The sequence below is a fragment of the Anastrepha obliqua genome, chromosome 5, assembly GCF_027943255.1.
Source record: "Anastrepha obliqua isolate idAnaObli1 chromosome 5, idAnaObli1_1.0, whole genome shotgun sequence".
NCBI lineage: Eukaryota > Metazoa > Arthropoda > Insecta > Diptera > Tephritidae > Anastrepha > Anastrepha obliqua.
In genome coordinates this window covers 92,500,530-92,528,115 of record NC_072896.1, presented here as the reverse complement: position 1 = coordinate 92,528,115, position 27,586 = coordinate 92,500,530, and the positions used below count along the sequence as shown (strand labels likewise).

At 31.8% G+C, this 27,586-nt stretch overlaps 1 protein-coding gene across 2 annotated transcripts in view; it reads right to left on the bottom strand.

Moving 5' to 3' along the window:
* Positions 1–26,919, bottom strand: part of LOC129246917 (dual 3',5'-cyclic-AMP and -GMP phosphodiesterase 11) — a 168,404-nt gene extending 141,485 nt beyond the window's left edge. Inside the window, exon 1 of one of the 2 annotated variants that reach the window (XM_054885659.1) lies at positions 26,643–26,919. The gene's annotated coding sequence lies outside the window, so the exon portion shown is untranslated. Of the gene's footprint in view, positions 1–26,628 lie in introns of both variants that reach the window. The other variant, XM_054885660.1, reaches the window with a different exon arrangement.
* Positions 26,920–27,586: the final 667 nt, after the last annotated feature.

The following is a 27,586-nucleotide window of genomic DNA, read 5'->3' as shown; positions in this document are numbered from 1 at the left end:
GCACTTTATTGCATTAAATGTAGAGAAACTCGAGAAAAACTCGTTTTTAATGTCGTCTCGGTCAAAGTTCAATGGCCTACATTTTGGGTGTTTTAAAGTGGCATTAAAAATGAGCGAAATTTGTAATCTATTCTGATTTATTTGTTTTTTGTTTTTTGCTGGGTCCCATTTGACTTTAGTATGAGTTAAATTAATTCCTTTGAATTATAATATTCTTCAAAGATTTGTTATTTTATATGCATGGGAGTGTAAATACTGTTGCATTTCATGGTGTGGGTATACGCGTGCTATGCAAATTCATTATCTACCACAGAAGCTCAGCAAAAATTGAGCATCAAGTCTTCTTCGGAATATAGAAACAAATTGTCGTTTTTGGTTTTTATAGCCATAATTTTTAGTTTTATAATTTGATTGAATATTTGAATGCTGAATTTCGAACACTTGTAAAATATGTGTGTAACAAAATTTAGGAAATATATATATAATTTTTTTTTTTTTCCAACAAAAAAAAAAACAAAAAAAAAAAACAATAGGAAACTGAAACCAAAAACCAAAACCCAAACCAAAAATCGAAAAAAAAAAAACGAAAACAAATTAGAGAAAGTAGCGCAATTCCCAGTTAAAGGTTTAAAATTCACACCATGGAATTTCATGCTTTAAATAAATTTTTGTCAACTTTTTAAAAATAGTATATTTCATAAATGAACACATGCGACTTTTCATAAATATTAGTTTGGGGTAAAAGAAATCCTTTATTTTCTCAGTAGATGGCTGTAGTGCTCGATATCTCGTAAAGTATCGATCAACCAATTTGAAGTTTATGCTCGTTGTGAAGGTGACATTTTACAGTAAAAAATTTTGTTTGCTGTTTTTTGTTTGTTCCATTCAGTGGAGTTATAGGGTGTTAACAATGGAAATCAATAAAGAGAAAACTCGATACATTTTAGAGTTTTTCTTTGATAGAGGCGAAAATGCAAGCAAGGTCGCTGAAATTGGGAATGAAGTTTATAGAACAGATACTATAACAGCTAATTACGTAGAATTTTGGTTGCGTCAAGCCTTTTTGATGTAAAGAAATGTCAATAATTTCAAAAGTGGCGATTAAATCACAGAAATAGTCGAAGTTGGCTGGCTTGTTAGCAGTCATTGGAGATAAAGATCGGCCATGAAATAGTTTTAAAGCATTTGCTTGCAAAATTAAAAAAATAACTCTCGCTCCCCCAAAACTGATATTTGAATTGATAAATTCCAATTTATATATACATAAGTATATGCAATTTTTCTACCACAAACTGACCATGGCGAAGTTATACCTCCGTATTGCGCAAAAAGTGTTCATATGGCTGCGCCAAAGCAAAGATAGTGAAAAAAAATGTTGAACACAGACGTGCCTTTCCTTTTGAGATAACCGTGTGTGCAACACGGAATAAAGAAATCTAACACTAAATCACATTATACTGAGGTTATCTTGAGCTACTTCGATTCCTATTAAATCTCTCATTCTCCGAAACTAATTAGAAATGATTTGTTTGTTCGCTTCACATTTATTAATGAATACTTTTATGCAAATGCTGTGAATTATCAGTGAAGCTTTCCATGAAAAAAAATTGAAATATTTTTTTTTTTTTAATTAAATAACATTAAATTGCCTACACCCATTCACTTACATACATACACGCATCTGCATTTTACAATATGTGCCAGTATATTTAACCAAATCACCATATTACTTACCTACATATATAGATGAATGTATGTATGTGTGCCTGTATGTGTGTAAGCAAACCCAAATTAAGCGAGTATGGCGAACTGGGGTCAGTTGGTGCAAATTTAACACCCGCTTATCGCCAGCAAGTAAACAATCGCCCATGTATACAGTCGTACAGATTCTCGCCACATGACCAACACATACATACATACATATATGTATGTATATGAACTGCTATAAACAAATATTTTCACTCTATGTATGTGTACTGGCAATTTCGGTCACAGCTGTTCATTTTTGTAATTTTAGCGCGCCATTAAACGAAACTGTTTAACGAAAATTAAAAAAAATATTAAACTACGCGCCATTGTAAAACCATCAAATAACAAAGCAGATTTTTCATGGATATATCATAAATAAGTAAGTATGCATTCATTTTTTTGTGTAGATGGTCACATTGTTTATATGCAATGGAAACAATTCTTTTTTATGCCAAAATACAAAATATTATTCAGTATTAAAACTTAAAGCGGTAAAGATCAGAGAAGATTTACTGTGATTTGAGGCAGTAAAAAGCAGTCAATGTATACTGGCACATAAAAATATATACATACATACATGTAATTGTCATTGCTGAACACTTGCTTAAGGTGAGTATGCATATAATGTTGAGGAGCAGATATGTATGTGTGTTTGTGTATTCTTACACTCAATGCCAAATGAAAAAAGAAGGAAAAAAACCCTTGGCTTAGACTGAGTTTACATACAGAGCAACGGCATTAGTTGATCATTGTTTTGGTCAAAGTTTTGTACCAAAAAAAAACAAAAAAACGTATTTGTGAAAATAGAATGCTTAAGATGAGTTTACATATAGTGTGGCGAAGTCAATTGACTACTGGATGTTTCAAATAATACAAATAAAAATTAAGAAAATTCTGAATGAAAATTACTTGATTAGGAAGATTTTACATTATAGAACACCAGCTCTGAGTGAGATGTGGAAAAAACTAGCGAAAAAAAACAAAACAAAACATGAGTTAGTAAAAAAGAGTTAGTGAAGATAATATAGTTTGGAATTTATACCTATGTACAGTTTCGACCCATTAGCCTAATTTATATGAATTGCTTAATGTTTCAATTTCAAACAAATTGCAATAAAAATAAAAAAAGTTGCGTGGTCAAAGACCGAAAATTAGGGTTAATTTACATATACGAAGAACTCCTTAGGAAGAGTTTGCATATACAAATTCGGAGCTTAAAACCGGAAATTATTTATGTAGCGGTAAAAAAGTAGTAAAAAAAGCTCCTCATAAAAATATCTGCCGTTCGGAGTCGGCTTGAGACTCTAGGTCCCTCCAACATAAAAACACACACCACAAATCGGAGAAGGAGCTCGGCCAAACACACAAAAAGGGTGTACGCGCCAATTATATATATATATTATATATAATTTACATACATACATATCTGTACATAGAACCACATATACGTACATAGTCAAGTCAGTGTTTGCTTAGGATGAGCTTACATATAGAGCAACGGCGGTAGTTAATCACTGTTTTTTTTTCAATGCTTTGCAAAACAAATTTTATGAAAAAAAACAGACTTGAGAAGAGTTTACGTATACAGTTCCGTAGTCAGAGAGTGACAAATACTTGTTTAAGGTGTGTTTACATATAGGACTACGTAGTCAAATAACTAATAAATGTTGTATTCAATGTAAATAAAAAAATGTAGAGTGAAAATCATTTGCTTATAATGAGTTTAGATAAAGGGCAATGGAGTTAGTTAATCACTATTTTATTCAATCCTTTGCAATATGCAGAATGCCTGTCTAAAGCAGTGAAATTTACTTGTTTAGGGTGAGTTTACATATAAATTTACGGAGTCAAATAACTTATCGTCGCCGTTTTAAAAATCAGAAAACTTATTCTTAGGGTAAATTTACATTTAGTATCATGTAGTCAAATAACAAGAGGTGTTCACCAAAATTATGTTTTTTGAAAATTGATAAATTTAGAGTGAAAATAGGCTTACGGAGTAAATTAATATTTGTCGTATTCAGTGTTTTTTTTTAAGAAAAAACTTTTTGAATAGAAATGGCGCGCTTAGGTTTAATTTACAAATGGAGTTGCGCAATACCTGCTGATTTAAAAGTTAAAAGGCTTAGGAAGTTATTCACTTGCTTAGGGTGGGTTGACATATAGTGTTTCGGAGTTCAATGCAAATAAAAAAACTTAAGGTGAGAATTACAAGACTAAAGTGAGTTTATACATAGAGTTATGGACTAAATTAATCTACGTTGCAATCAGTGTTTTTATAAAAAAAAAATGTCTTGAAAATGGCATGCTTAAGGTGTGTTTACATACAGAGTTGGGCAACTAAGTAGTCTATCACTGCTGCTTTAAATGAAAAGGGCTTAGGTAGGTTAGGTCAAGTGACCAGTAAGACGAATTTAGGGGCCTCTTGTGATACCACCAGAACTATCCTAACCTTAGTCTATAGGGTTTTCCAAACAGAGGTGTTATTTTGATATTCAAATTTCTTTATATAAATGATCGGATGTTTATTTCATTATAAAGAGGAAGGTATGTTTTTGATAGTGGAAAATAACATCAAGCAAATGACCACCACGACCACGCTTACAGGACAATATCCTTTTCATCAAATTTTCCATAACCGAATTGCAAAGTGGCTGCCCTATGTCCTCGATAGCCTCACGAATCCCATCTTTGAGGTCTTGAATTGACCCTGAGCTGTTGGCGCCTTTTCTTTCACGTGGCCTCAAAGAAAAAAGTCACAAGGTGTTGATTCACAAGACCTCGGTGGCCAATTGTGATCACCTCTTCGAGAGATAACACGGTCTGCAAATTTTTCCGTAAAAGATCAATGGTTTCGTTGCTTGTGTGGCATGCAGCGCCGTCTTGTTGAAAATAAACGTTGTCCAGATCAATACCATCCAGTTCCGGCCATAAAAAATCGTTAATCATCTCTCGATAGCGCAATAAAATTCAAAATAACACCTGTTATTGGAAAACCCTTTACTTGGTGCTCTCTAAACCATTGTGTGACCTTTAAAAAGCTAGCTATATAAGCTAGTTTGACTTGTCCAGAAAAGCGAGATCGAGCAATCTGAACAGTCTTCTACACAGAGCAATGCACCCGCATAGAAGGTGTTCGACTTTCACTTCCTCTTCACTATATCCTAATAGCTTCTACAGTCATTGAGTGATGTCCCTAATCTACCGGCATGTTTTTCTATTAGACAATGCCCAGATGGGACTCCTACTACGATTTTTAAATCCCTCCTACTTATTTTAAGTAGACTCTTAGTGCGAGCCCTGTTCGATTCGGGCCACGTTTCTCTACTGATAGCGCAGGTTTTTAGTTAGAATTAGCAACAGTAATGGTGTGTATGTCTATTAAGAAAAGGCCTTGCTTAAGGTGAGTTTACATGGAGCATTGTGCGAAGTAAAAGTTGGCATTATTGCATTCAATGTAAATTAAAAAAAAAATAGATGGAGAAGAAATAAAACCCCAGTCAGACAACCAATTGGACGATTTACGATTACGCCACGAATGAGATACCAACAAATTTTCAACTGAGTAGTCAATTAGCATCTCCACAATAAAATGGAGTGAGCCCTAGCTTGAAATTCCTTGCAATTTAAGACCATTTGAATGTCTGTAAAAACAATACAAACCCATTGTTGTGCATTTTTATTTGGAGAAAATGTGCAGCGTCGTTAAGGAAAAAAATATAAAAAATCAACAAGAATTTTGAAGTCACTTAAAACTTTCACTTTGTTGTACTAAAATTTAATAAGCTATAAAACTGCATACCAAAAATATTTCTAGAAATCCCAATTAAAGCCGTGGAATTAAGATATTGTTTGTTGAATTTTGCTCATCTTTTTATGAAGTTTAAGGCTTGGATTTATAGCGTTTTTGTTGAGGAATGCGCCACACTTTTATATAATAAAAAAATACTTTAATATGAAAAATAATAGTAAAAAAGATAGTGAAAACTGGTTAAAATCTTGATGTGCTATGATTTGTCGCTGTATGTATGACTACATACATATTCACGTATGAATGTATGAATGTTTACATGTATGTGTTGGTCTGTTTATGTGTACGCGGTCATGCCATTAAAATATACTATCAAATCTGCTGTTGCGGTAATTGCCGCTGGAAGATGAGCCAATAACATTTGATTGTTATTATTCCCATGTTTTTTTTTTTTGTTTTGTAGTCAATAAAATATTATTGGGAAGCTAACAGAGAGACAGAGAATGCGCGTTAGTTTAAAGGGCTTAAACTTTTTTTATATAATTCATGGAATTTAATGAATTTGATTTATGTGATTATTATTACGAGTATTTAGTTTTAGTAACTAAGCTGACAAGAGTAAAAATCTGACAGGAGAATAAAAATGGATGCATTACACAATGCGGCAAAGTGCAATTTAAGTTAATTACATATTTCGCAACTATTCAAAAAATTCATTGAGTGATACTTTCCAACTACATATATTTAGATAGCAATACAAGTAAATCAGAACCCAAAGAACTTGAAATCTGATCAAAATCCCTCAATGTTCCAATTAAAGGTGCTCTCGAGGCGTAAACAGTTACAATACCCTGAGGAAGAATAAATCAATGCACAGACGAATATTTTTTTGAGATATCTGAAGAATGAAGCTACCAAAGAGTAAAGGCGAGTCAACTGACCCATTTATCATATCGAAAGCAAAGCAGAGTAAAAGTATAATTCTTCTACATTGTAATATTATACTTTTAAATTAGAAATGCACACCTTGCATTGTATGAAAGAACCGGATCAGTGAAGTTTAAAGATTTGAGTGCGAACTAAGAAATTTCGTTGGAATACGCTGATTTGGCGGTGATGGTATGGCCTTCAAATACAGATGCCTTACTCCAGCTTGGAGCATACGAGACAAGTAAAAAAATGGCCTTACTTTAGTAGAGGTGTATGGATCCGTAAAACCGGAAGCAAAACGTCAAATGTAGGTAAGTGTAGAATACGATTTGGCCATGGCAAAAATGACCCAGAAGCCGAAAAGTGGAATCGAATCTTTATAAAATATGAGGTACAGATTAAATGTTTTAACTTAGTAACTTACACATGCGAACATTTCACTACTTTGCATTTTTCACTAATTCTAAAATTTTGCCAAATAGGACAAGATGTAGTTCGCATATCTTTTTAAGTGAATATGTATATACATATGTATGCCTGTCAAAGAAATCGAGTGGCAGCATCTGCGTGAACACAGTTACGTTTTATATCCATATATTTGTATGTATGCGTATGATGATTCATGCAAATTTGTGTTTTAACCAGCCGAGAAACTGTTGGACGTGCAAAGATTTGTTGGTCAACAACAAAAAGAGCATTATGAAGAATGCAAAACAATTGAACACAGCGGAAAAAACCATTCAAAAAGTATTCTGTTTTTTATGGACTTTCGGCAACTGAGCAAAATAAGGTATAAATAACTTAACTGTGTGAGAAATCGGTTACAGACAAAACATCTGCTTGTTTTTGGCAAAACACAAAATTAAAAAAAAAGAAATTAAAAAAAAAAATTAAAAACAAGGTTAAAACAAAATATAAAAAAGAAAATTAGAATTAAATTTATATTACACAAATTGTGACATATTGGCATAAATATTTTGAGCCATGGAAATATTTAAATCATCCGCTTGCTTTTGACAAAAAACAAAACTAAAAAACAGAGTTAAAAAAAATTAAAAATAAGATAAAAAAAAAAATTTTAATTATTTTATTTTCTTAAATTAAAAATAAATTAAAAATAAAATAAAAAAATATATATATTTATTTTTTAAATTTTATTTTAAATTTTTTTTTTTAATTTTATTTTTAATTTTTTTTTAATTTAAGAAAAAAACAGTTACACACAAACTGTCACATATAGGCAAAAACATTTTGAGTCATGGAAATCTTTATTTTGACCTTTACGCGCTCCATTGACTGTTCCCAAGTGTTAAATATGATTAACGTACGACGTCATATGCAAAAATTATAAATCTCTTGACAAGATGATTAATTTTGAGTAACAAAAATCAACTTTGCTTTATAACAAGAAAAAACTAACTAAAAAATAAAAGAGCTGTTCAAGAAAAGTTTGGTTGTATCTGCTTTGCTTCACTCAAGCAAAGCAAACATTGCAGAAAAAGTAGCTGTAAAGTACCGTTATTCCAAAATCTCAGTTGATAAATTGTCGTTGTAGGTATGCAAATACATACACCTGATACTTTGTATAAATTCGAGGCGAACCAGGCACCCATAGAAGAATAGGCCGCTATCTAGAAAAGCTATAAGCCCCATAGCAGGGAAAATCGACAAATCGACAAGAAACCGAGCATTAGTGCTCCGAAATTGATCCAACATATCGTCGAGACATCCGGAAAAAATGTTCATCCGAAAACCATTCATAGATATCTTAATAATAGCGAAGGACATCGCTTAAAAAGCCAGTGAATTCAGAAAACCCTCGTATCATTCGGCTTGAGTTTGCTGGGGCACACATTAAAAGGAATGAATTTATGATCTTAAATTTTATTTACTGGCGAATCGAAAGTTCAATATACAAGTATTAGAAAGTGATGGCCGCGCTAAAATATGCAGGAGAAGAAATGCGGATATGGAAATGAAAAATTTGATGCCTACTGTCAAGCGCGGCGGTGGTAGCATAATGGTTTGGGGAGCTATAGCTGCATCTGGCGTTGGAAAGATGACCTCTATTGAAAGTACCATGGGCTAAGATAAATATAAAAATATGTTGGAACAACGTTTTAGACCATCAGTTGAATACTTGGGTATTGGGCAAAGTTGAGCTTTCCAACAAGACAACGACCAGTGGCAAGCATACTGCACTAATGAAGATAATCAAAGAATGGCTTTTATATTACGCACCGAGGCAACTAAATACACCGCCGCAGAGTTCAGATTTAAATCCGATAGAGCAAGCTTGTGAGCTTTTAGAGAGAAAGTATGATAACTGATGCAAATTCGGTAAAGAAACAGTTGATGGAGGTATGCCACCAAAAAAGCAGAAAGATCATGCCCAACTATTAGTTGGATGAACGCCACAAGCAGTGATTGATATGGTAGTGGATCTACTAAATACTAATGAATCGGTGAACATGCTAAAGGGAGTTCAAAGGACTGCACTCGTTAGATTCTGTGGGGTACTTCGAACTACACCTACTTTAGCGCTGGATGCAATGTTACTATAGATGTGGTACATGTAGACATCGCAGGCAAAATTGTCGCTGCACGTACCGCAATCAGACTGAAGCGTTCGGACTACAGGCTGGATGTCACTTATGGAAACTCAAGTATCCTTTGATTTCATCCGCCTGTCGACAGATCAATGTACACCCTCGCTTAGTCCAAGCGGAACATTCTCCACTCACATTTCACAAAGGGAGGAGTGGACGGGAAGCTACACTTGAAGAAGATTCCTGATTAACCTATTCAGGGATGGATCGAAAATGGAAGGAAAGGTTTGCAGAGGGGTATTCTGCGAGGAGCTTCCCATCAAACTAAAATTCAGGTTACCGGATCACTGGAATGTGTTCCAAGCAGATGTAGCCGCAAGCAAAGAAGCAGTCACTTGCGTACTAACAGTGAAGAAAGTAAATATTTACTCCGATAGCCAAGCGGCAATGAGGGCCCTCGAGTAACCCATTCTCCGAACCACCCACCCCCACCTCTCCCCGCCCTCTCTTCTTGCCCTGTCGGTCTTCCTCCTCCTTATTTCCTTAACAATGGTATCACAAAGAATGAATTCGATTTCTTCATCAAAGTGTGCCCACTCTTTGGGCTACCATTTTAACCTAACCTAAGCTACTAAATACTAAAATCAGATATTCAAACAGCTAATTTTAAAATGAACAAATTCTTTTTAAGCTAATTGAAGTGTATGTAGATGTTTGTCATACCGCTACTTTATTCCTTTGTTAATTTTTTTTATTATAAGGCAAGTGAAATAATTAATTTTTTTGTAAATTTGTGAATGAATATGAATTCCGAAAAAAAAACCGGCAACAGTTTTTAATGTTTTTTTTAATTGTTGTATACCTCCTGTGAAATAAGAAAATATGTTGCTGTATGTAGACTTAATTGAAGATATTTTGACTATTTTTTTTATTTTTTTATAAAATTATTTGTAAATACTTCACACTACAACAAAAGCTACAAGTATATGATGCAAAGTTGGAAATTATTGTACAAAATTAAAAAAAAAAAAAGTGGCGAATTTGCATTTACTTTTTCTTCAGAATTTTTAGAAAAATTCAAAGTATGCAGTCTTATGGTCCATTTAATTCTAGTGTAACAAAGTGTAAGTTTCAAGTTGCTGAAAATTCACGTTGATTTTTGACAATTTTTTTTCGCTGAGGTGTTGCGCCTTTTCTGCCATATAAAAAATATCGTGAATTTTCTGAAATATATGCCCAATCGATGCGTGGTTGATTGCTTTAAGGGGGTGGTAGGGTTTAGCGCTAAAAAAAAACACTTTTTTTTTTTTAATTTTTTACAGAAATATGGCTTAAGATACTTTAATAAAATCAGTTGCATGTTATTGTACATCTTTTCAATAAGTTTTTAAAAAATATTAATAATAAAATATTGACAAATAAGCCCATGACAGAGTTTTTTTGGAGATATGTTTTTCGAGAGGTGCTCTGCGGTGCCAATCGGCATTCGTCGTAGAATCATCTGAAACCAAAAAAGTCGAATTTTTCAGTTAAAGTATGACGTAATGCTCCCCCCCACATGAATAAAATTTTTTTTTTCATTTTTGTAGTTTTGGTGGGAAAAAAACCTAAAACGAGCATTTTTGGCGAAAAATTTCGCCATATTTGTAAGTGAAAAACCACCTTAAAAAAATAAAATAAAAAAAAAACAGTGTGGGGAGGAGGTATTTTTGATTTAGAAAACGTGTGCCAAATTTGAAAAGAATCGGTTGAATAGTTTCGGAGTTGTGATTGGCACCGACTTTTAAGAAGTCGTTTCGGGAAAAACGCGTTTGAAAAAATGACTCTGAAAAATTATCTATGCTCCGCATTCGAGGTAGAGTGCCTACAAAGGCTATAACTTTGAGAGTTCTGCTCCGATCCACTTAAAATTTTGACACAACATTCTTGAAATGATTTACTATAAGATGAGTGAAGAAAAAAAATTTCGATTTTGTGACCCTACCCCCCCTTAAAAAGCAAACGTTCATGAATACTCACATATATATACAGATGTAAGCATGTTTATAAATATTTAGAAACAAATGTACAGATGTTCTTGTGTATATACACACATACAAGCATACATTCCTAGCTACGTATCGCTACGATTGTATTGCCGTTGACACTGTCTACAAAAGCTATATTATTTGCCTTTAGTCTGTGCTATTTTTTAGCGCCCAAAAGCATGATACCTAGTTACATACATGCATACATACATAAGCACAAATATATGAATGAATATTTATTTTTTCAGCAGCAGACAGCAAACAGCTTAGACAAAACTTATGGAAAACGAAAAAAAAAACAAAAAAACCGACTTAAAGAAAAAACATTACAGAGTTCAAAATGGGACGAAATCATTTCCGACGCCACAACAACAACAAAAACCAATTGCACATCCACAATAAGTCATATAGTCAAGGTGGAGCAATAACAAAATAGAGTAGTGCCCGTAACAGCAAGCAACTGCTGTAGCAGCTATTCATTTCAATTGTGGCAAAGATTCGGCAGCACAGCCGAGCCGCGCAGAGCAGCGCCACAAACCGCAATATCCGCAGAAGTAACGCAATAGCAACTCCAACAACAACAAACATATTAATAAACTGTAATTTGTTATAATACATATACACCTACATAGACGCATACACGCATGCATGTATGTATGTATAGCGACCTAGAGCGCTGGCAGAGTTAAAATAAATCGTAGGCCACCGCACAGTAGCCAGTAAGCGAACAAAAAACAGAGCTGAAACGGCTAGCAGCAGCTAATGACTAGGATGGTTGTGGTGCTGATGTTGGCATTGACGCTGCTTGGTAGCCAATATAGGGTGAACAGCACTGTTTTGAAGTGGCAGCGAACAATACCACCGGCAAGCGCCAGCCAGACAAATAAATGCGGCCATATGGGGAAGAAATTTGTGAACAAAAGGAGCGAATTCTCATAGACCAATGCAAAAAGGGAACTTCACAAAATATATCAAAAAAAATGTAAAACGAAAGAGCAAATGGAAGCGAAATCGTTGTAAAATGGAAAGCCAATAACTTGAAACAACAGCAATGTGTGCTATGGCTATGTCGGGTAATTCCGTTGCGTTTGAGGGTTGTACGGTCTAGCGGGTGACAGCAGGCAGACAGGCAGGCTGTCGCCAGTTAATAATGCAGAAAGCATAACAAAAGCACCTGCGTTATCTGTATACAACTTGTTGAGCATTTTTATTTCAGACTTCTGTGAATTGAATGAATGGCAAAACGGAAAATGACAAATAGACAAAAGCAACAATTCAATAAGGCCAAGGGTAATAGAAGTGCTGAAAGTTTAGTGCTTAGCTTTGGAGTAAGGCGGTTTATGGTGAAATGAATAGCAAGGGGGCGGCCTTTGTTGGAGATGAAGGGTAGAAAGGTGTGATAGTATTAAATATTCACGCACACATACGTAAAAAAATGTGGTGCTAAAGATGTTTTATTGGATGCGCTCAAAGGCTTAAAATATTTAAGGGGGGGGGGTAAGGGATAAACGCTAAAAAAAACACTTTTTTCATGAATTTATTGTAGCGAAACGGTTCAAGTCAGTTTATTAAAAGTTGTTGCATATTAAAAAGTAACATTTCAAGAATATTTGATAAAATTTTCATGTAAAAATATTGCAAAGTGAGCGAATGAGAGCACATTTACGTAGACGTCTTTTCAAAAATACATTTTGTAGTAGTCAGCATATCTCAGCGTAGAATCATCTGAAATCAAAAAAATCGAATAATTTAGTTAAAGTATGAGTTAAACTTCCCCCCAACGTTTATTTTGACGATTTATTTTCATTTTCAGCCATTTGGTAGTCGTTTGAAGTAAAAAGTGATTTTTGACGAAAAAATGCCGCCATTTTGTAGGTGTAAAACCACCTTAATATAAAAAAATAGCGAAAAAAAACGTTGGGTTTTTTATATGTAAAATATGTATGCAAAATTTCAAAAGGATCGGTTGAGTAGTTTTCAAATGCCAATGACTACGCACTTTAAAAAAAAAGTTTCAAGAAAACCGCGTTTAAAGTTTGTAACGGACTACGCGCGCAACTGCTGCGTCTCGGCAGATGTTTGAGGCGGCTCGGCTTTATGCTCTATAACTTAAAAAGTTTTGCTCGGATTGACTTAAAATTTTAACACGGTATTTTTGAAATGTTTTACTACAATAACATGCAAAAAAAATCGATTTTTATCCCTTACCCCCCTTAATAGGAATTACAGTCAAAACGATGATAAAGGGAATGAACTGAATAGTGAATAAAGCAAGTGATTTCAGTTAACATTAGATGTTCCATAAAAATTTATATTGAGCCCCAAAAAATTTCTATGGACGAAACAAGTAGTCAGAGCACGCAAAAACAGCTCTATCTGGAATAGAAAAAACTCAATTGCGTAAAATGAGATAATAAAAAAAACTCAATTGCGTAAAGTGAGGAAATAAAAAAAGTGTGTGAATTTTAGCTCACTTTCCAAGTGCGTAAGTGATTGTCTTTATGTAAATAGCGTTTAGCGTGCGATGGGGTCAATCGCCACTGCCGCATTACATTGTAGATAGCAAACTACATGCAGCGGGTCTATCCAACTATCTGCACTGTATTTCGTCTGTCTTGTGGCAGGAATGAAATACATAATTGGCGCGTACATTTCTGTTGGTGTTTGGCCGAACTTCTTCTCCTGTTTGTGGCGTGCGGGTTGATGTTTTTCCACAAATAGAAGGGCCTACAGTATTAAGCCGACTTCGAACGGCAATGGTTTTATGAGGAGCTTTTTAATGCAGAAATAATCTCGCTCGGAGACTTGTCATTGCCTGCCGCGGGGAGACCGCTATTAAAAATAACTTTTTTCATTTTGCTGTTTCATGCACGGAGAATCGCACAAACCCATTCGGGTACGGCGGCCGCCTTTAACAGGAATGGTAGATAATGGCAAAAGGAAATTTGTCACAAACAGTGAAATGAAGCGCGCGAAGAAGAACTCAAAAAAATTACCCTTTTTATTTTCAAGGGTTGTTTTTTGCAAACTCTCAGTTCTTCTGTGATCAGTGAAGCAGTAACATTTCATATTTGTGGAAAACGCAAATGTCATTCAAAACTAAATATTTTTTTGTTTCAATAATTTTTATGAAAATTATAACCATTTTATTTCAGAACTCGCTAACAGTAACTAAGAGATTTGTCTTTTCCAGCAAAATGCTCCAATGGCTGCAAATATGGTGGACCCAGACATTGTTGAATAGAATTGATTCCTTATGGATGCCGTTCTGGGCTCTCCTGAAGTAATGCAGATAGTACTCCCGGGAAGGGTATCACCGCAGAAGGAGAGATGAGATTGTTTTAGTAACCACACCACTCAACGCAGTAGACGACGGCCTCTGTATGTATGAAGACACTGTGAACCCTACTTTATTCACCAAAACAAAAAAGAAATAATAGTGAAAATAGCCTAAAATTCCAGAAGATGAAAAGTAAGTATAGCGAATTAAAAAAAAATATTTTGAAAAAAAAATTTTAGTATTAATTTTCTTTTCTTTTGAGAAAAATTCCAAGAATACAAGTCTAGTTTACAGGGTGATATCAACAGCTTCCCAACTATGCATAAGCAGCTTTATTTTGTATTCATGACGGTTAATTGCTACCAATGTATTGTGCAATCTCCGAATGGACTGACGAAGGACAGCCGAAATGTAATGCAGAGGTGGCGATTGCCCCCTGAAGGAATTTTTCCACTTTCAAAGTTAAGATGCGGTGGCGATGACCTACTGCCTACCGGTAATATTAAACAATATATATGTAGATTATGAGTACATCGGACTGGGACTTCTGGTGCATACAAAGTCGTTGACAATTCGACAATCTAAAACCGGTTATTGATACTGGAGGGCAGATATAAAATAACGAGAAAGAGTTTGTGCTAATGAAGAAGGCTCTAGGCAAGCTAGCTTTTACAACAAGGTTTTATTATTAAAATACATTTCGAATATCTGCTGATATAGATTGAAATTATAGTAAAATATTGATTGTTTCATACAGTTCTCCGAAAGAGTCGCAACTTTAATCTTACACCAAGTGTTCCCGATTGAACAATACTTGAGAAAGCACAACAGTTTTACTCTTTCCTATGCAGCAAATATGAGTCCATGAGACTATAAGTAAACACAGCAACACTCATTTAGCAGAAGTGGTAAAAGTCACTTGCTTACTTCAACTTCAGCATGTGCCACATTCCCTGGTACGCCAATATGCGCTCGCTCATTGACAGTCAGCTGAGTTGATCACAGCCATCATACACGCCTTTTCAGGTTAAGACTTCCTCGGAACGACTATATGAAGAATTTCGAATATGTCAACCAGCACACGTGCATACAATGCGGCCAGACAACTTCAGACGAAACGAATTTGGTATGGGCACAGTAGTAAGAAGCGGTAAAGTGGAATAGCAAAGTAAAAACAAATAAAAATTAGTTTTAAACAAAATACAAAAAAACCAAATGCAACAAAGAATAACATAAAAGTGGAGGAATAAAAATAAACGTTAAAGGGAAACGACGAATACTCGTACCCAAAGCAACAAAAACAAAACACAGACAACTAAATACAAACAAACACACAATACTCGTACATTTGTGCTACACCACAATTGCATTAGCGAATTCGCCGCATGCAGTCTTAAATATAAATGCACATAAATCGACAGCAACAACTATGTGTATACATACACACATATATGAATGTATGCATTTGCGTGCCAAAAGAGGCAAAAGTGCAAATATAAGCAATGGAATTTTTTTTTTTTTGGCTCTCAGTTTTACCCCACTTGTCCGCTCCGCTTTGTGTGCAAAGAAGATTACAGCGAAAACCATGAGTTCATCTCCATCACGAAAAAAAAAAAATACTTGAGAATTAAGAATTAAGAGTTACAATTTTATTTTCTGTGCTTACATACTCGTATTTATTCTGTGCAAATATCAGGATTGAGTAAGAATTAGTGCGGCGAAAAATGCCAGACATACAAACGAATTGTTAAGTGCAAACGAAAATAAGCAGATAAAGTAAATACAAAGTAATAAGAGAATGCAGGCGCACAAAAAAACAAAAATGAGCATATGAATATGTATGTGTATGTGTATGTATACAGTGGTGAGCATAACTGAGTGCATGGAATTTTTTTTGTTAATATTTTTTTTTAATATTGTTCCTTTGTAACTTTGTTAATTTTGGTTTTCGGGCAAGAATTTCTTTGTAATATTTTTTATTTATTTATTTTTTTTTTAATATTGATAATATTAATATTGTTCATTCGTAACCAAAAGCACATAAATCACACTTTCAAACTTTATACAAAATTTAGAAAAATTCAGCAAATTTTCGTTTACCTTGGGTTACCCAGGTGGCTTTTCTAATACAAGATTATTGTGATGTCCCATTTGATTTCCATCCCCTAATTAAGTTGCTTAAACCACATAGATCTTTTTAAGATGCAAACTAGTCCCTCTAGTAAGACATTTGGCAAATTTCCCAAGTTTTCGCAGAAATTATCGCCAAGACTTTTGGCAAAGCTTCTTTGAAATGCGGGGTATTCACAGAGGAGGTGTTGTACCGACTCAAGTCACAGAAATCATTGTGAGGTACACCCATTCTACTGGCTAGAATGCCGATAGCGCAGTGAGCGGTTAAACCATCTGTGAGCACGCTGGTGGTTGATCAGTTGAATCCAAGCAGACACTTTTTCCTTTTAAGATTCAGAAATTTTCAAATAAATTTTCAACTTTTTAATCTTATTTTTTCATCATTTCTCATTTTTATTGTTTATAAAAGCTCGTTTAAAGCTATTACTTAAACAACAGCTAATACAGCGCTGCCTCTGAATTTTCAGAAAAATTTTCGAGTATGCAGTTTTACGGTCCATTGAATTCTGTTATGGCTCAAAACTCGTTTTGGTTAGAATTTTTTGTTTTTCATATAAAAAATTCAATTTATGAAAACTAGAGTTGCTTTCTTTGATTTTTTTCTACAAACGCCACTAGAAATTCATTTTGATACAGAAAAAACTGCAAAAAGCCTTCAAAAAAAATTTAAAATCCAAACAATTTTTAGCCGCTTAAAATTTGCATTTATTTTACAAAAATTTCATAAGGCTTGAAAACTTGATTTACGTATATGATTTTGCTTCAAGTACAAAACCCACTTTTATTTAAATTTTTTTTTTTTTGTTTTCTGATAGCCCTTTTCGTGTTTTTTTTTTTTTCATTAACAAATTGAATTTATAAAAATTGAAGTTACCTCCTATGGGTTTTTTCCTTAAACGCATTTTTTCCTTTCCTTGTGCATTTTCTTCCACAAGGAATTCCTTTTTATATAGAAGAAAGAAGAAAAAGCCCAAAAAGCCAACAGAAAAAATTTATTAAATATCCAAAGAATCTTTTTAGTCGTTTAAAACTTGCATTTATTTGACGAAAATTGCATGAGGCATGCTGCGGCGCATTCTAAAATTTTACCAAAACTCAGATTAAAAACTTCAAAATTTATATGAAAATTTTTTGAATTTTCCTAAATTTTTTACAAAATTTGGAAATTTTATTATAATTTAATAACAGTACGAAAACTAAAACGAAAAAAAAATTTAAATTCTGACTCAAAAATATTGAACCAAAAATCATCATGCATGCATCACTCACTTATGCACGCCACTGTATGCATTTTATCTGTGCAAGTATGTATGTTTGTCCATACAAAAATGTGTGTAAGTATGTACGTATGTCCGTATGTATGTATGTGAGTGCGCTGCATATGTACGTAAATACGCATATGATGACATCAAAGCGATAAAGGTGAAGAGTGCTCACTTTTTACTGTTTGATAAACAGAAACAACACAACCCGCAGCTAACTAACCACCGAAGAGCCAAGGAAGTGTTTCACTTCACAGCGTACAGAACGTACGTATGTAGATATTTATCGATTACAAATCAAATCTAATCAAAAAATAGTTGAAAAAATAGGACTTTAACAAAATAGTACATATTAACCCCTGGTTGAATTAAAGATAGTACCAGCAATAGTAGCTATAGAATGTCACTACATGAGGTAAGTTTTTAAAAAAATATCAGTGAACCAAACATACAGGTATGAGCCAAAACATATGTACCACAGTTTATAAACAGGCCTTAAACGGCATTGTGAGCCTCCTACCACCTTCCTAAACTCCCGCCCCTGAACTCGCTCATCAAAATCAAATCACCACCACCCATCGCAGACGAGGAGCTTCAGCTGCGCTATCTTGGCACAAATGCGTTCAGTATGTTATAGTTGGTTAAACTCCTAGCTATCCGGAATCGACCCCGACATACTCAGCATTGATTCGAAGCCGCATAAGCTTTGCCAAAAACATGTGTAGTAAATTTAGCTATTCTGCCAAGTTGTGATTTTTTAAACAAAGAATTTTCATTCTTTTGGTGACTTTCGGATTGAAATATTTATTTGCTGCTAAAGTACTGAGAAAGTTGCTGAAAGCATTCAGCGACCAGGTATGTGGCAGAAAGATCAAAAAGCTGGTACAAGTAACTTCAGCAAAGGCACAGAAAGCATAGTACCCGGCGCCCTGTAAGACTGGCGGCAAAAACTGTCGCATCCAGGAAACTAAAGATTTGGCTGCCAAAAATCGATGATTGGCAATTAAACACCTTGTTGACACTCTGAGTATTTCATCTTTTGAAAGCTATTTTGTCCAAGAAGTGTGAAAGCAGTGAAATCACGTTTTCTACTAAAACCACTGCCAGCTTACACTACTAAGCTTCGTCTATTACATTGCACTAAAAATTCGTTGACTATACTTCTAGAACCACCATATCCGTTTCACTTAGCAGCCAATGATTTTGAATTTCGAGCGAGTTCATACCAAAGGATCCAAGTATTTTGGACAAAGTAGTAGTGAATTTTAATGAAAATTCGTTAATTTGTTTAGTTTGCAGGAGAGTTGAGTTCATTGAGTTAAGAAAAAGTTCAAAATTAATTTTTTTTTAAGTTCCAAACAATTTTTTTAAGTTCCAAAATAGTTTTTTTTTAACTAAAAAGAAACAAATTTTACTTTTAATTTCCAAAAAAATTTGTTTTTTTTTTTATTTACAAAACGATTTTTTTTTTTTTAACTTCCAAAAAAAACATTATTTATTTATATTATATATATTTTTTTTTTAATTTCCAAAATTTTTTTTTTTATTTCCAAAAATATTTATATATTTTATCTGAAAGTAAAATAAAAAATGTAAAACAACTCGCAGAAGAATTGACGACAATATCCAAAGTACTTGAATCACTTGACATGAAATGACTCATATCTTAGGCCAAGAGGCTAATTTGACGGCATTATTTTAACACAAGCGAGACGTTTTAAAGGCATTCCAGAAATCGGTTTCAACAATTGTTTCGAGAATTGGAAAGCCGTTGACGTGAATGTATTGTATCAGCAGGGGATGATCTAAATATTTTATTAAAATACCTGAAAATCTCTCACTTTCAGCATTATTATTGTATCACTCGGCGAGTCTGTTAATAAATTTGGAATTCGGCGTTCAAGAAATTTAATAGACATCTGGCTTTAATTCTCATTATCTTTATGATAACATATCAGAGAAAAACAAACTAAGGCTTTCGATCAAATTATATACAATATTTGTAAAGAAAGAGCAGAGTACTATTTTCCTCAATATTCACAGTAATCAAACTAACCCAATGTCAGCTAAGCAGACCTTCGTGAAAATGAAATTCTCATATCGAGCCATCGTTCGGTTAATTTACCGCCGATTAAGCCAATATTAGCAAAACATTAAGAAAGCAGCACTTATATTTACTAGGCTAGTTTCGATTTTATTTTTTTATGTTTTTTATTTTATTATTTTTTTATAATTTTATTTCTATTTTTTCATGCTTTTTATTTATTATTTTTTTTTTTTTTTTGTAATTTTTTTTTTTGTGCTGAAACAACAGCCCGCTTCAGATAGCATTAAAGAGATAAGCAGGCAATTACTACAAAAAATGATTATTTAACATCTTATCTATGAGTACATTTTTTATTAGTTTCCCTATTGTAAAATTAAGTTTGTTATTCACTATTTTTTTAATTTTTTTTTTTTTTGTATTTCTTCTACGCTCTAGTAATACCTAATCGACCTAATATTTTGTTGTTTTGTTTCAGACCTTTGTTTGCATTTTTGTTATTGTATATTAGTGTTGTATTTGTTCAAGTTTGTTTGAATTTGTTTAGTTTTTTGTTGGTTTTTAAGTGCCCGTCCTTTACTTTATTTTAGCCTACGTCTCTATCTTACAATAATTTATAAGTAAATGCATAAATACATATATACACACACTGTTACATACACGCATACTCATTTGCATGCAGTTTGAACATAAACATGTTGAAGTAAATGCTGTTAAACAGCTGATTTTATGCTCGCCGCTGTTAATTCCTGATCCTTCACTTTGTTGGGGGTAAAAATTTGAAGCACACACACATAAACATACACTGCGTTGGTATGTAAGTGCACTTAATGCAACAAAAAAACAAAAAATAAAATAAAATTATGCACAAGTTTTATCTGAACAAAAAAAATAAATAATATTGTTGCGATTTATGTTGATTTTTGATTTATCAAACCGACGCAGTAATTTTAATCGCTGCTTTCGGGAGTAAAAAGTAAAATTTTCGTTAGGACTCTTTAATTTGGATTATTTTACCAGTGTCCCAAAAATATTCACGATGGTGGTTTTTTTGTTTTGTTCGGAAGTAAACAATAAAATTTTCGTTTGAACTCTTTCATTTGGATTATTTTATCAGTGGCCCAAAAATTTTTGGTTTTGATTTTGCTTTTTGAAAAATAATTTTTAGTTATTGTGGCTTTAAACTTTGTACACTTATTTATACACATTAAATGTATGTCTTCAATTTTTATGTTTCAGATTTTGAAATATTTTTTTTTAGGTTCCGCCTGAATTAATTTTTGTTTTTTCGTTTTTGTTCTTTTAAACACCGGAGATTTCGTTAATTATTCTTTTTAAAATTCTGATATTTTTTAATGTTTAATTTTTTTTTAATTCTGAATTTTTTAAGTTCAATTTGGTTTTTTTTTATTTATTTTTATTTAAAATTCAATTCATGCTTTTTTCCAGTTTTTCTTTTTAACTCCGACATTATTGTTCATTATTCTTTTTATTTTTGCAAGGTTTGATTTTTTAATTGAGAATTCTTTTAATTCAAAAATTTTAGAGACCTGTCTTTTAATTGTTTAAATATTTTTTTTAATGTTTGATTTTTTCATTTTGAATTTTTCAACTTAATTTCTTTTTTTTTAATATTTTTGTTCATTAAACTTTTTATCCTTTTTTTATATAATTGTATTATAATTTTGTAAGGTTTTAGATATAATTTTAATTTTTTTAAGGATTGTTTTTTTAAATTTCAAGTTTTTTAAATTAAAAATTTTTAAAGTACCAAATTTTTTGATTTTTAATTCTTCACTTACTTTTTACTTTACTTTTTATCTTCATTATTTCTCCAATTTTTCTTTTTAAAATTTTAGTTTTTAAAGATTTGAATTTTTTAATTTTGAGTTTTTTACGTTAACATTTTTTTTAAGGTTTGTTGTTTTGCAATTCTGAATAATTAAAATTACGTTTTTTCGTTTTTAAATTTTACTTTATATTAAATACTATACTTTTATTTATATTTTTGAGGCTTGATTTTCTTTAATTAATTTTTTTTTTAGTTATTAAATTAATTTTTTCTGAATAATTGAATTGAGTTTTATTTTAGTTTTGAATTTTTTTATAAACTTTGTATGTCCAATTTTACTTTATATATTTAATATTGCACTTTTTCCAGTTATCCCAGTCTCTAGTGTCCGATATTTTTCGTAACTATTTATTTCAATTTAAATTCTTTTAATGCATAATTTTTTTAATTTCGAATTTTTTTTTAATTTAAAGTTAGATTGTTTTTAATTTTGAGTTATTAAGTATAAAATGTTTTTATACTCGATTTTTTTTTCATTTACTTTTTTATACTTGATTTTCTTTCATTAACTTTGTTTTAATTCTTATTTATTTCAATTATATTTTTTTTTTTTTAAATTGAACTTAGTTTTATTTTAACTTTATATTTTTTTCTAAACCTTGGGCTTTCAATTATATTTTTCATTATATTTTTTCCAGTTTTTCGTTTGAGCGCCTATATTTTTTTTTAATTGCTCTAATTACTATAATTTTTTTTTAGTTTCTATAATTTGTTTTCATACTTGATTTTTACAAATTAGAATTTGTTGCATTAAAAAATTGTTTCAGGCTTAATTTTTTTAATTTCGTATTTTTCAAATTTAAAATTTTTTAATGTTAGATTGTTTTTAATGTTGAGTTATTAATTAAATATTTTTTTGTTGCTTTTTTTCATTTAACTTTTTTTCAATTTTGATTTATATTAGATTAAAATTGTTCTAATGATTATTTTTTTTACTTTCGAATTATTTATAAACTTTCTTGGGCCTACAATTTTACTTTTTCAATCTAAATTTTCTCGATTGTTTTCGCCCGAAATTTTTGTAATATATTCGTTTTGTACTTTTACTTTCATTTAATATTAACTTTTTTTAGTTTAAATTTTTAATTTGTGATTTTTCTTCAATGTTTATTTTAATAAGTTTTATTTTTGTTAATTTTTTTTATATTTTTCCTTTGATAAAATTTGTTTAAAACTTGGCCTTCAAAAATTAAGTTGGCTGTTTTGTGTGACCACATTTTTCTTATCAATAAATTTGACCACAAAAATTCCATGATTTTTCATTAAGGGCGTTGACAGTCAAAAATATGATAGAGTGCTGTATGCAGAAGAAAAAAGTGTCTATACTGGCTAGATGGAGAGTTTCAATAAATCTACTCAGAAGCAAGCACAGCCAAATCTGCGCTGAATGCCCGGCAATCGTGCTATCATAGCACCAACTTCAAATGAGAAGGAAGAAAAAAAAGTGTTGTTGTCAGTAAGAAATTCTCACTCGCTTGAATGGAAGGAAAATTAAAAGCATTTTAACTTTGCAATATGGAAATGTCATGGAAAACCATCCGTCGTCCGTAAAAGTGTAGGTCGCTTTATTTGTGGAACAACATCAATACGCACACCAGATATCGGAGGAACAGCTCAACCAAGCACTAAATAATATTATATATTTATTTATAAGAGAATCTTGCTTTATGAAAAATTTTAAAAGCATTTTATTTTAGTTTAAATTTTTTTAGTGGATAAAATGAAATAGCTACATTAAAATAAATTAAAATTTTTATGAAAATGCATTTATGTTTACAAATGCACAGCGGGCATTATTTTTAATTTATCTATACATTTTTTAAATTTTTCTATTATTTTTTTTATATATTGTATATATTTTTTTTTTAATTATAATTTTTATTTAGTTTCAGTTTTTTATTTGTAACTTTTTTAAATTTTTCTATAATTTTTTTTAATTATTTGTTTTATAATTTTTTTTTATAACTTTTTTAATTTTTTTTTTAATTATAATTTTTATTTAGTTTAAGTTTTTTATTTGCAACTTTTTTAAATTTTTCTATAATTTTTTTTAATTATTTGTTTTATAATTTTTTTGTATAACTTTTTTAATTTTTTTTTAATTATAATTTTTATTTGGTTGGTTGGTTGGTTTAAGGGTGACCCCGCATCGGAGTACCACATAGACCGCAAGTTGGGTCCGTTGTGTTGCCCTAGAGCTCATTATTTTAAATGATTTCCCCACCTAACCGAGATTTTTTATTGTAGATTTTGATCAAAGATATTAATTCGTTTCGAAAATTTGATGAGAGATTCGATTTTCAGGTCCGAGAGTACTGAAAGATTGTCAATTGTTGGAGAGCCTAGAAGAGCGAGTCGACTTCTGGCTAGACCCGGACAACTGCACAGCAAATGTCTGCTCGATACTTCCTCATCTTCGTCCTCGCAGTATCTGCACAGGTCGTTCTGAGGAACCCCGAGCCGACGTGCGTGAGTGCCCAAAAGGCAGTGGCCGGTGATAAGAGATGTTATAAGCCTTAGTTCGTGTTTCGAAAGACTTATAAGGGTTTTTGTCTGTTTCAGATTGTAGGATGGCCAGATTTGTCTGGTCGTAACGCAAATAGTTTCCACTCGCCACCTCCGATCAGCAATGCTGTGAAATTCTCGATCGATGAGCATTTTATTTAGTTTCACTTTTTTATTTGTAATTTCTTTAATTTTTTCTTTAATTTTTTTTTATTATTTTTTTATAACTTTTTTAATATTGTATTTTTTTAGTTATATTTTTTATTTAGTTTTTTTAAAATATGTAGTTTTGTTAAAAAATGTTCATAATTGTTATTGCTTTTTTGTAATTTTTATTATTTTATACTTTATTATATATTAATATTCTCCAATTTTTTTATGTTTTAAAAATTTTTGTTAATATTTTCCAATTTTCTTTTATAATAATATTCTTAACATTGGATAATATTTTATATTTATTTTGCTTTCGGTTTATTCATTTAATTTCAGTGAAAATTGATTTATTTTTAGATTTTCTTTTATGGATTTCTTAATTTTTGTTGGTATTTTATTTATATATATATATATTTTTTTCATTTAATTTCTGTCAAAATTTATTTACTTTTAAATTTCCTTTCACATTTGGTATTTCTTTATTTTGGTTAGTATTTTTATTTTTATTTTGTTTTTATTTAATTTTTTCATTTAATTTCTATGAAAATTTATTTATTTCATACTTTCCGTTTCGTTTCTTTTATCGATTTATCTGATCACTTAAAAGGTTTGTTTTTAATTTCCAATATTTGATTTGTTTTTGTAATAATTGTTATTATTTTCCTATTTTCTGTTATGTTTTGGTTTATTTTATGTTATATTTTGGTTTATTTTCTCTTATAATTGTTTTACTACTTTTACTATTTTTATTTTGTTTCTGCGTTTTTTCATTTAATTTGTATCAAAATTCGTTAGTTTTAAATTTTCTTTTATATTTGGTGTTTTTAATTTTGATCAGTATTTTTAATTTTATTTTGTTTTTATTTTTTTCACTTCATTTCTATGAAATTACTTTTATCGATTTATCTGATCACTCAAAATGTTTGTTCCTAATTTTCAATATTTTTTTGTTTTTGGAATACTTGTTATCATTTTCCAGTTTTCTTTTATATTTTGGTTAGTTTTTGTTATAATTATTTTATTACTTTTATTTTATTTTTATTTTGTTTCCCGTTTTTCATTTAATTTCTTTACATTTTTTTTTTACTTTTCTTTTATTTATTTTTAAATCTTCTTTTGTGGAATTCTTAATTTTGGTTAGTATTTTTAATTACATTTTGTTTTTGGTTTTTTCATTTAGTTTCTATAAAAATTTATTTATTTCATATTTTAAGTTCCATTGCGTTGATAGACTTATCTGACCACTAATAATTATTCTTCCTAATTCTATTTCTTTTTTTTGTTTTTGTCATTATTGTTATTATTGTTATTATTTTCCAATCTTCTTTTATATTTTTGTTTAGTTTTATTTGTATTTTGTTTTTGCTCTTCTCATTTAATTTCAAACAAAAATTATTTATTTCATACTTTTAGTTCCGTTCATCGATTAATCTGGCCACTATTTCCTTACCACTTCAGATATTCATGTGAATATTTTTTTATTAAATTTTTTTTATTTAATTTTTTTTCAAATTTATCAGGCCACTGCAATCATATGGTTTCCGCTTTTTTGTTGTGTTCTTCGCTTTTTTTCGTTTACTTTCCTAAATCCAATACTAGTTTTTCGGCGGCGCTGATGCATATCGCACAATTCTTTTGTGTGTGTGTTTGTCGTTTTATTTGGTTTTGTGACTTTTTTCTTTTAACCCGTTTACAAAAACCGGTTTTCGACACAGAATTTTATGTGGCTATTTTACACTTGACTTTTTTTTCATTAGCTACTTGGTATAATTTTTTTATAATATATATTTTTTTACAAAAAAATTTGTATGCACATAATCTTATAAACACATTTACATACGTACAAAGATTTGAATATTTTTTATTGGAATTTACACACTTCTCTGAACGTTTTCAGCATACGCGCTTAGCGCACGAAAACCACCGCACACCGACCGACTATCAGCAGTGGTGTTTGTTGTGCTTATTGTTGCTGTAATATTTGTGTTATTGGGCGCGCATAAAATTTAAATTTTCAAATTTACGGAAATCTCTTTTAGTTCACGGCGAAATTATAAATTTTTGTAGCATTTTACAATTTTTTTTAATTTTTTTTTTTAATTTTTAGTATATTATGTATTTGTAGTTCTTGCGCTACTAAATATTTTGCCGTTACAATCAAATCACGCAGGCACACACACACACGCACATACAGACGCTTACGAGATGCTGCTGCTGCTGATCGCTACGGCAGAGGTAGCGGTACACACACGCACAGACATACAAACGTAAAATATGATACGTGCGTGTGTATTTTAGTAGCTGTGAAATAAATTACAAAAATCTCAAAAATCGTACTTTGGAATTTCTATGATCTCCACTTGATTACAAATGGATTTTATATATATTTTTACCATAACACACATACTTGCACACATTTCCATATGTACATAATTCATGAGCTTCACTTTACTATTGTCAATTCACTATCACTTCACATTTACTTATATAAAATTATAGCTGTTTTGTGGCAGCTATCTAATGTTTGCTAACTGTTGGTATCGTTCACTAAACTACACTTCACTTCACTTCGCTTTACACTTCACACACGGCGTTCATCGCTACGCTTCGTATCTACTAAGTATTTGATTAGTTTTGTCGCAGCAAATCGTCGCCATTCGCCATTTAACCGTTCACGTCGAATATCTCTGCGATACTGAAACCTATGGGAATCGACAGACGACAGACGACAATGCGTACCACTCAGCACTGAGCACTCAGCAAAACAACAACACTCAAACCAACACAGCACGACACGGCACAACAAAAATGGGCACGAGTATGACTGCCTGCCGAAAAAGTCAACGCCACCAATACACGCAAATATGCGTACATAAATTTCATGGTAGTGTGCGTTATTGTTGTTTCTGCTTTACTACGGCGAATTTATCTGGCACTTTATCTGGCTATTCTACCTCTTATGCTCTTCTACATACCAGTGCGCCAGCAAACACGTACATATACGCGCATGTATGTGTGTGTGCACGAAAAATGAAGAAAAAGTCGGTAATTCGCTTCAACGGTGCCGATAGTATTGTTATCTGTCGATTGCAGCCCCGCGCCGCACTCGTTTATTTATTGTAGCCTCGTGCTAAGCGTATGTGCCTCACAGATACACGCACGTGAGCATTGAGCAACTAACTGCGACACTTAAGAAGCACTCACAATATGACTCAACGTTTGCTCATTGGCCCCATGGTGTAAATATGTATGTATGTGGCTTTGAGTACTCAAAAGTTGGCTCTCAGCTGTTTATTGGCCGGTCAAGCAACAGTTTGAGTGCAGCTCGCTCCGAATTCGCCGTAATACCAT